This window comes from Equus asinus, chromosome 27 (genome assembly GCF_041296235.1).
Source record: "Equus asinus isolate D_3611 breed Donkey chromosome 27, EquAss-T2T_v2, whole genome shotgun sequence".
NCBI lineage: Eukaryota > Metazoa > Chordata > Mammalia > Perissodactyla > Equidae > Equus > Equus asinus.
In genome coordinates, this window is record NC_091816.1 from 29450412 (window position 1) to 29461189 (window position 10778).

The following is a 10778-nucleotide window of genomic DNA, read 5'->3' on the forward strand; positions in this document are numbered from 1 at the left end:
AGGAATTCATTGTAGGAAGATTAGAAAATATGGATAAAGAAGAAACACATTATGAAGAATGTTATCACCCAGGGGCGATGTATCTTCTAGTTAATTCTAAGAGACTTCTGTGTTAATGAGAACACCAACTAGCAAAAACCTGTCTTTATAAATCCTGTTGCCATATAGGGAAAATAGATTTGGTAATGGAAGCCCGGAAAATGTGGGTGCTTGAGTTTTCTCTGCCCTGGATGCTTTGCTATGTAACCAAAGCTGTCATAGGCCTGGACTTAGCCCATCAGGTGATTCGTGCACACGCAGAGCCAAACGCTTGGTGGTTTAGCTGTTGGTGATGGGAGCCCAAGCGTGGGGCTGGACAGATCAGTCAGCACACCTCCATCACTGCTCCTCCATTAACAGATCAGAACTTTTGTTCCGATTACATATCAGCGCATTTTTGTAATTCATTTTTAAAATACTGAGCCTTAAGTTTATTCAAAAGAAATATTTAGAAATGTTATAGCTCAAAAAGTAACACAAAACCATCTTTGTTTTACAGAGTTTAGAAGGATGGTTTGTTTTATCCCTGTGACTCTTGTTATGTCCTAGTTCACATGTTTTCATCGAGTCTCTTGATGACTAGAGTGGATTTTTAGATTCTTGGTCACCTGGATACTCAAATATAAGAGCAAATTTTGAAACACATGAAGGTAGTTGCTACAATTTTAGTTTCAAGAAAAAACCTAGCAGTGATCTCCAGAGGCTTAACATGGATTGCAAATCCCATCCCGAAATAATTCCTTCAAATCTAAACCAAGTTCATGGACTTGACTATTTTCTTGCAAATAGAGTGATTGGAACCTTTATTCTTTTATGAACCAGAGAAATTAGAAGTGGAAAAAGAAAGATTTAGCCTTTTATACAGTGATTTATATAAATGTCTGTGCACTGCAACCATTCATGAAATTGATTTGATTCTAAAAGGAATGGAGGGAAATCCCCATGGACTTCAAGTAGTCGATCGACCTCATTGTTTATGGCAAAAAAGCTTTATACGACTTTTCTTTTTCTTGTTATGGACTTGTTCAATATCACTGTTTATTTTAATAATCACTGGTTTTATTGTAGTAGACAACAATAAAATGAATGCAGTTCACACTAATAAATAACTTTTACATGTATGTCTGGATATACACACATACACACATGCACAAACAGTCATGGTGCTGCATAATGATGTTTTAGCAAATGACAGACCACTTACATGACGGCGATCCCATAAGATTAGTACCATATAGCCTAGGTGTGTAGTAGGCTTTACCATCTAGGTTTGTGTAAGTACTCACTGTAATGTTTGCACAACGAAATTGCCTAACGACACATTTCTCGGAACTTATCCCTGTCGCTAATTGATGCATGACTCTACATTGTGAAATAATTGGTTCTTTACCAATTTGTGCTGGGGATTATGTACATTATGCGGCCCTTTTTCGTAGAGGATGAGGCAGCATCTATGATTTCACATGTACTCTCCTTAGTATTGTTGAAAAGCTTATTGGAGATATCACTGGAGGCTGAATGACAGGATCAAAACAATTCTGTCAATTTTTTTTTCTTTTTTTAAAGATTGGCACCTGAGCGAACATCTGTTGCTAATCTTCTTTTTTTTCATTCTTCTTCTTCTCCCAAAAGCCTCCCAGTACATAGTTGTAGTTGTAGTTGTATTCTAGTTGTAGGTCCTGCTGGTTGTGCTATATAGGATGCCACCTGAGCATGGCTTGAAGAGTGGTTCCATGTCGGCGCCCAGGATCGGAACTGGCGAAACCTGGGCCACCAAAGCAGAGCGCGAACTTAACCACTCAGACACAGGGCTGACCCTTGTCAATCATTTTTTAACAATAGTGTCTCATGACTGCTCAGACTCCCAGAATCTTTTTCTGCAAAATGGGGATAATACTGTTCTTATTTCATAGAACAGCCATCAGGATTAAATGAAGAGATCTATGTCAAATAGCATGATTGACATTTAGGAAGTACGATAAATCAACTATTCTTTTATTATACGGAAGAATAAATACATATTCTTTTATGTATTATTTTTGGCTAAGCTTGCTTTCTTTTGATGTTTGACACCATCCTACTTTGAGATTCATTTAACTTGGTTTGTACAAAGTCAGCAAGTCTCATTTTAAGCTATTGTGTGTGCTAACTATTTTAGATATATTATGTAATTGTCAAATATATTGTAAAAAATTGTAGCAAACTCATTGTAAGAAAATAGTCTTGATTAACCAAATCAAAAATATTTATTAAACATCTAGTATGGAAACACACTTATATTACTGCAAAGAAAACTACAGTGAAAATGAGATACTTTCTTTTTTCAGTCAATGGCCCTCACACAGGCCTTTGGTTCCCTTCTCATCCAGGTTGTCAGGGAATGTTGACTGCTGGTGTTTTTTACTCCCACTCTTCTATAAATTTTTAGATCCTGTTTTTATTTCAGTTCTTTCTTTAGATATATTTTAATGATTTGAGATACTTCAAATTCATTCCTCATTTATCTAATGTATTATATTCAATAAGTGCCTTTTTTACTGAAGTAGTGTTACATGTGCATATATGTGTGTTCATATAGATTAATACTATCAATTACCTCTTGTCAGTTGTGTAGAATAATAGATAAATTTTGCTTTACAAAAGAATGATAACTTATGAAAAATTACCTCATCTGTTGGTAAAACAGTAGATTGAAGAAACATGAATATAATAAGTATTTAAGATTGCAAATAACTTTTTAAATTACTTGAGTTTTTTGAGTGGCAGAACCATAGTGTAGTCATCTCAGTTGTCCCCACAGGACACAGCACAAGACACTGAGTACAGCAATTCCCTGGGAAAAATTAAATGAACGATCCCTACTCTTCACACTGCTGCCTGCCTCCATCGTAGCATAAATCCTAACATTCTCCTGCTTCTTGTTCTGTTTCTTCTCATATTGTGTCTTTCTGCCAGCATAATGTTTATGTTACTGCTTAGATAGCATTCTAAAACACTTTTCTGGTTATAGCACTCCAGTAAATAAAAATCCTTCGTGATTCAATAAAATTTCTCAGTATGGTGTAATAGATCACTTATGAAGTAGTCCTGATCCATAATTCTTTTCTAGTTACTCTCCCTCTGTAATTCTGACTTTCCATTCACTCCGAACTCCTTTCATTCTGTTCCTTCCCAGGTAATCCCCATTACAGAAATAGAAAATCTATTTTCCAGTTGTCCACATAAAATTTGGAATCAATTTTATTTCTTCTCCTTTCCTCTCAGGTGAAAAATCAATACATCATAATATATTGTGGACCCAACTTTCAAAATATATTCACCATCTCCACTGATGTTTTATTCCAAAACATCATCATCCTATAATGATGCATACCATAAGCTGCAGTATGGATTACTGTGGTACCCTCTTAAGTGGTGTCCGTGCTTCTGTTCTTTCTCTTTCAGGGTAAATGTTCCACATAGAAGTCAGCGGAATCCTTGTTTAATACACAAATTATATAATGTCATTTCAATGTGCTCCTTCAAAACCTGCTAGTTCAATCGAAATAAAACCAAAGTTCTTCTTCTTATAGCCAAGCCTTGTTTGGGCTTGCTCTGTAATAGCTTCTCTAAGATCTCTCCCCTTGTCCCATGGTGTCCAACAATACTGCCTTCTTTGCTTAAGTATAGCTAGAATAGTCCTGCCTCAAAACCACTGCTCTTGTATCTCTTTATTCGGGAACAATTATCTCTCAGACATAGGTTGTTTTCTTCCTTTAATTTAAGTCTCTGCCTAACTATTCTGCCTTAAAGACTATATATAGAGAGAGAATTTGTACATATGTAAAGTCTTATATATAAAATATTATATATATGTCTTTGTATATTATGTGCGTATGTGCATGTATATGCACAAATATATATATATACACATATCTATGAATATATTAATATTTGAATGTATAACTCTTGAAAGCAGGGACTTAATTTGTTTTGTCCAATGTTGTATCTCTAAAACCCAGAACAGTGTATGACAAAAATTAAGTATTCCATGAAGGAAGGGAAAATAGAGAAAGAGGAAGCAAAAGGAAGGGCAGAAAGAAGACAGGGGAAAGAAGATTGTATTTTTATATGTGTGTGTGTGTATTGTGTATTCACTCTGTTTTTTAAATTTGTATTCTGCTTTCAACCAGACATTTTTTGTTTACTTTTTCTACCTCGTTACTGGTTTCATCCCCCAACCTAATGTTAGTTCCTTTGAGAAGCAATTCCTAACTTGCACTGTCTCAATCTAAATCTTCCTTGTGCCATTTCCCCACAGCACCGGTTTATTTACGTTTGGTGTTGGACTGCATATATGGATGGATCAGAGTTCCTTTCCTGATAGAAAGTGAGCTTTTGAAGAATTAGGACCTCTTATTTTTCGCACCACCTTCCCACCTGACCGTGCCTCTCACACTGAAAGTCATCAATTCATGGTTGAAGGAGCAGTGAGAATTTTGGTTCTGGCTTATCTTTTTATTACAAATTGAAAAGTTATTTCCTAACTGTTTTCTTAATTACCCTTTTATTACGTAACAACGTCAATGTAGAGAAGACCGGAAGAGTAAATTAAAATGAAAACAAATCAATTCATTATATTTGCCAGGAGCTCAGTTGAGCTGGAGAGAGCCAAGCTGCCAGGCGTTGCAGGAGTCAATTAAGATGACAAGTCAAAATGAAAGGAACAGTCCAGCTTGTATCAACCTACTGTGATAAAATAAGCAAGAGGCTAATCCCCCTGACCCGACCCCATTCCATGTATCCCCATGGACCAGTACCAGGCGAGGGTCAGGTGGCTTCTGAGTACTGAGTCCCAGTGGAGAATACTGTCTTCAAGATTCTCCCACTCATTCAGGCACCTCGGCTGAGAACGAGCTATGGCTAAGGGCAGGGCCAGCTTGGGAGGGCTGAGTCCTTGACTGAGACTCCCTCAAGAGACTGAAATGCCCTGGCTGTGCACGAGTCTGATTTGGAGAGGGCAGCTATCCCTTTTGAGGCCTGCCAGGCTAAGTCTTTGTTGTTGCCCATGGCTGGGACTGAAAAATCACACACAGATTTCTAGCCAGGAGCTAGACACCTGAAACTTATTAGACACTAAGTTTAGATGAATTGTGAAATCTAAATATGTGCCTTTTTCTGGTAAATTTCCAGAAGCTGTTTCATTTTAAAATATGGACATTTAGGGGCCAGCCTGGTGGTGCAGTGGTTAAGTTCACATGTTCTGCTTGAGCAGCCTAGGGTTCACTGGTTTGGATCCCAGGTGCAGACTCACACACCGCTTATCAAGCCATGCTGTGGTAGGCATCCCACATATAAAATAGAGGAAGATGAGCACGGATGTTAGCTCAGAGCCAATGTTCTTCAGCAAAAGGAGGATTGGCAGCAGATGTTAGCTCAAGGCTAATCTTCCTTAAAAAATAAAACATTAGGGGCCGGCCCCATGGCACAGTGGTTAAGTGCACACGTTCTGCTTTGGCAGCTTGGGGTTCACTGATTTGGATCCCAGGTGCGGACATGGCACCGCTTGGCAAGCCATGCTGTGGGAGGCATCCCACATATGAAGTAGAGGAAGATGGGCATGAATGCTAGCTTAGGGCCAGTCTTCCTCAGCAAAAAGAGGAGGATTGGCAGCAGATGTTAGCTCAGGGCTGATCTTCCTCAAAGAAAAGAAAAAATCGTTAAAATAAATAAATAAATAATTAAAATAAAATAAAATATAAACATTTAATTTTTGCAATTATAGAAAACGTTTTTCTATTTATCAATCAATAAAAAGCATTACAGAGTCTTTGGAAAACTTAGGTGACTAATAAAAATCACTAAAACTCAATAGCCAAATGATAATCTCCTTTACCAAGTGTGCATGTGTGTGCTGGAGCATGTGTGTATATGTAAGACATATTATTTTGGAATCTGTTTCTCTCAATTAAGAATTAAAAGTATATGTTGACTTTTATTGGTATACATATTTTTACATCATTAGTTTTAATTACTGCCTACCGTCTAATCAGGTGGATCCATCAAAATGTGGAACCAGAGTCAACATTTTGATCATTGGTTATTTCATGGGCAATTATTGTTAATATAATCAGAATTCATTTACTTTATTTATATTTGTATTTGCATATTTTATAACTATGTTTTTCTAAAAGAGAATGTTGTTTCCTAGATTAATCATAATAATATATATAATTTATTGGGTTTTAATATTTATGAGTAATATGTTCAGCATTTTTACAAACGTTAACTTGTTGAATACTCACAACAACCACTTCAGATAGGTACTATTATTATTGACAGTTTTAAATAAGAAAAAACAAAAGTCAATAGTTACTAAGTGTTTCACACAAGGTTTGTCGGCTCATGTTTCAGTAAGTGTTCTAAAGTTAATGTTAATTTGTATACATAACTACTGTGAAATACTAACTTAAAGACTTCATTTTGTAATGGTAGGGCCTACCTACTGGGACAGAAACTACTTAAAAATATATAATTCTCAAATTTCCCTGACAAACTCTAAAGTAATACAAAATTTTGCCTCCCACCCCATCACAATAAGCAAAATAAAGAAAATTCAGAATTAAATTTTTAAACCCTCCCATTACCTAGAATGTTAGATTCTGCCCCTGACCCCAACAGAAACTGTTCTTTTCTTACAATGAGGATGACATAACTAACCCAGAGTCTTTAAGCACAGCCACGTGGTGCATGATGACCTTTCCATCAAGGGCAAACCACACATACCACGGTGGTCCCATGGGACAATACCACATAGTCTAGGTGTGTAGTAGGCTATACCATCTAGGTTTGTGTCAACACACTCTACGATGTTCCCACAAAGATGAAATCACCTAACGATGCATTTCTCAGAATGTATCCATCATTAAGCGACGCATGACTGCTTAGCCATAAAAGATAAAACAGCCAGAAATTCTGTGCTGTAGTGCAGTTCATATCGGCTAGAGATTGTTAAAAAAGATTTATATAGAGTTTCACATTTTCTATAAACATCAAAAGATAATGGCCACCATTGGTTTCCAAATCATTGAAGTTTGTAATATAAGCTATCGGTTTCTTTATAATTTTTGACAAGTGGTAGCATTTCCTAATCTAGTTGAAGCCCAAGTGCTCTGTTTTAGAAGCAATTGATAATCTGCATTTCTTTGTCAGACTGAGCGCGAGAGAACATCCTATTGTCTGCTTATTCAGCTATTGGGAGGGTGGAATAAACTATGCAGCCACTTAACTGAGGTCACTTCACTTCTCTTCCTTGTTGGGGAAATGATAAATTTTGAGACGTGAATCATTGTTTAGGGTCCTCTTTCATTATTTTGAAATATACCATCAAATTGCACTGAGTGTTTTGAAAGATTTCCAGAAGACAATTAGTGATATTACAAACACTACTGATAATAGACTATGATCTTTAAAGAAGAAAGAAAGAAAAAGAAAAAGGTGACAAAGTCACCAAACAGTAAATAACGTGGTCTTACTAGAAAAGCCATCCATCCATCCTGTTTCTCATTTGTAAAGTGCTTGATACCACTATATTATATTACTATAATAAGATGTCATACCAGATTTCTTAAAGAATATTGGTCCAGGAGTTTTACCAAGGGACTTTAGTCATGCAAGAATGTTTTACATTTGAGAGCAAGAACACCAATATAGCCAGGAGGAATATACTGAACATAAACTAATTGCCAGAGACTATAAACTGGGTTATACTATAAGGTGTTAGACAAAACCCAGAATTTGGAACTCACTGCCCAGAGATCGTGACAAATATGTAAATAAACTACATAAACAACAATATAAATAAGAGGTCCGATGAAGCATTTTGAGAGATTCAAGGCTAAGATATGGAAGAAATGCCCAGAGCAAGGATCCTAACCCAAGGTTCTGTTCAAAGAGCAACGTCGAACTACTTTACTTCTCTCCTATTCACTGTGGGATTTGCTAAGTGAGATGTTAAATTTAAAAAGCATGAAATTTAATTATGATGCACTTCAGTGCACTCCTATCCCGGGACACACAGATCTCAGTCAACAAAACTGAAAAATAAAAAGTAAAATATTCATCTAAGCACTTATTAAGTAGACAGTATTTATGTATGATATCTGCCTCCTGCCCCTTTCAATACATTTTGCCCTTTCAATTCTTATGCAAAGAAACAGACAAAAAAAAGAAAATGAATGGAATGAAATAAAATGGAATGGAATATGAAGCAAACATGCAAAGGATGATGATATATCTATTATCACAGCCTACTAATGTTAGCTTCATTTCCTTGAACCCAGTAGAAAGAATATATATGCTTTCCATGATCAGATTGAGGAAAATGTACTATCACTTTTTTGTTAAATAGGTTTTTATTTTATTTAAGTATAATATACATAAAGAAAAGTGCACATTGTTTGATTTTTAATCAAATATACACACGGGTAACATCTCAAATCAAGTGCCCAAAAGTCCCCATCATATACACTTCCTGCCATATCTCCCCAAGGGCAACCACTATTCTCACTCTTACATTGTGGGCTAGTCTTGGAATCATATGGCAAATACTCTGTGCCTACCTCTGTTCACTCAGCATTGTGTTGGACGATTCATCCATTTCATGGCATGTAGCTGTATTTACTTCATTTTTATTGCTACATAGTGTTCCATTCAGCATATTATGTTTTCCAAAAGACAAACTTATCCCTATTCTCAGGTCATTATGTGGATTGATATGTGGGCAAGAGAGGCTGTGTAGCTAATAGTGACGGACAGATTATGCAGAGTGTATTTGCTCTGCTACTCGTTGTCTGTGTGGTCTTGGGCAAGTTAATTAATTTTTTTTTGGTGAGAAAGATTGGCCCTGAGCTAACATCTCTTGCCAATCTTCCTCTTTTTGCTTGAGGAAGATTGTTGCTGAGCTAACATCTGTGCCAATCTTCCTCCATTTTGTATGTGGGATATGGCCACAAAGTGGCTTGATGAGCAGTGAGTAGGTCCACACTCAGAATCTGAACCTGTGTACCCCCAGCTGCTGAAGCAGAGCGTGCAGACTTAACCACAACCCCACCGGGCCAGCACCCCAACTCCTTTTTTTTTTTTCGGTTGAGATTTTTCCTTCTTTAGAATGAGGATGGTAGTATTATCATATTAGTTTTGGGGGAAACAAATTGACCAAAAAACCCCAACGTTTTATTTTTTGTTTTGTTTTGTTTTCCTATAAATGTTCAAAACCGTCTGCCAAATAGGAGCAGCAACATCTGGGCGAGGATAAGCTCCATGATTAGCTGTATGTGAGAATTAGGTGATACATCCCATCAACCGGGACTTCAGCACAAATTAATGCAGAGCTTCATTCTAAGTGAAGTGAAATGTATGTCATTAAGAACTGAAATAATTTCCTTCATTTTAAATTCTTTAATTTCATATTCTCCCAGATTAAGATAAATCAAAGTACTTAATCCAGTTCTTCAAAACAAAGCATATAGAGAAGTTGAAAATATTTATAAACATGCCTTCTGTTATCTTAGTTTCCTTTTTAATATTAACATACAAGTAATACTGAATATTTTGCCACCAGCTTTACATCATGCAAAAAGACTTAAATACTATGTCTAGTCCTAATTTCCTCTGTTCCCAGCTATAATCAGCTCATCAAACCTTTTTTGTTTATCCTCATAGACACTTAGTGTGTCTGTATGTGTGCACATGACCAATATTTGTTAATGAATGTATTTCTAGACCTTGCATTTTTGATAAATTATCTTACTTGGAGAGTCATATTTGTGTCTTTGGTTTTGATTTTAAAATATCTACTATATTTTAATTCAGAACCAAAATCATGTTTATTGTAGAAAATTTGTAGACTACACTGAAAAAAAAAGAAAGTAGTCATAATCTCAAATTAGGAAAAATAGATTGAAAAAGAGAGAGAAGAGGGAGAGAGAGGAGGAAGAAGTGAGGGAGAGAAAGGGAGAGGCAGAGAGAGAGAGAGACTGAGAGAGAGAGAAACAGCAAAAATGTCACAATGTGGTGCTATCGAGAAATCTAAGATGGCCCCCAAGATTCCTGGCCCCTGGTGTATACACACCTCCCAGTTATTCAATCAAACATTAACTAGTTTATTCTGTGCTCTGTGAAAAATTCTGCAGATATAATTAAATTTGTGGTCATACAGAAATAGAAAGCTAACACAATTTCTGACCAGGTACTCGTTTTTTAAAAGTTAAAGAAAAATCAAAGGTATTTCAATGAAAAGTTAAAGCTCTTCTCAAGCCAGCTCTCCCTCCCCATATGATGACGGACGCTTACTATGTCCCAAAAAACAATGAACACACTTTATAGATTATGATTTAAATAAAAGATACTTTATAGAAAATATTTAACAGCTTGTTTCTTTTTAACCTATACCTATATATCTGGGAGCTAACTGCCTATCAGAAATAGAGATTAAGCTCATTCTTTTCAATATATGTAGTATATAGCATTTTATGTGTCTTTGTACTTTAGATAACCAGTTCACTAGTGTGGGCACTCTATTTGCTTTCAAACTTTCACGAGTGCAAAAATAAACTGTCTTCTTTCGCAAAAATTAACTGTGGCTGAGATTATCTTTTTAGATAGAGTTACTGAGAATTTGAAAATATTTTGCTGTAAAATTTTTCATATTATTTGCATATTTTTCCTATTGTTGGTTTATCATTTTCTATTCATTTTAT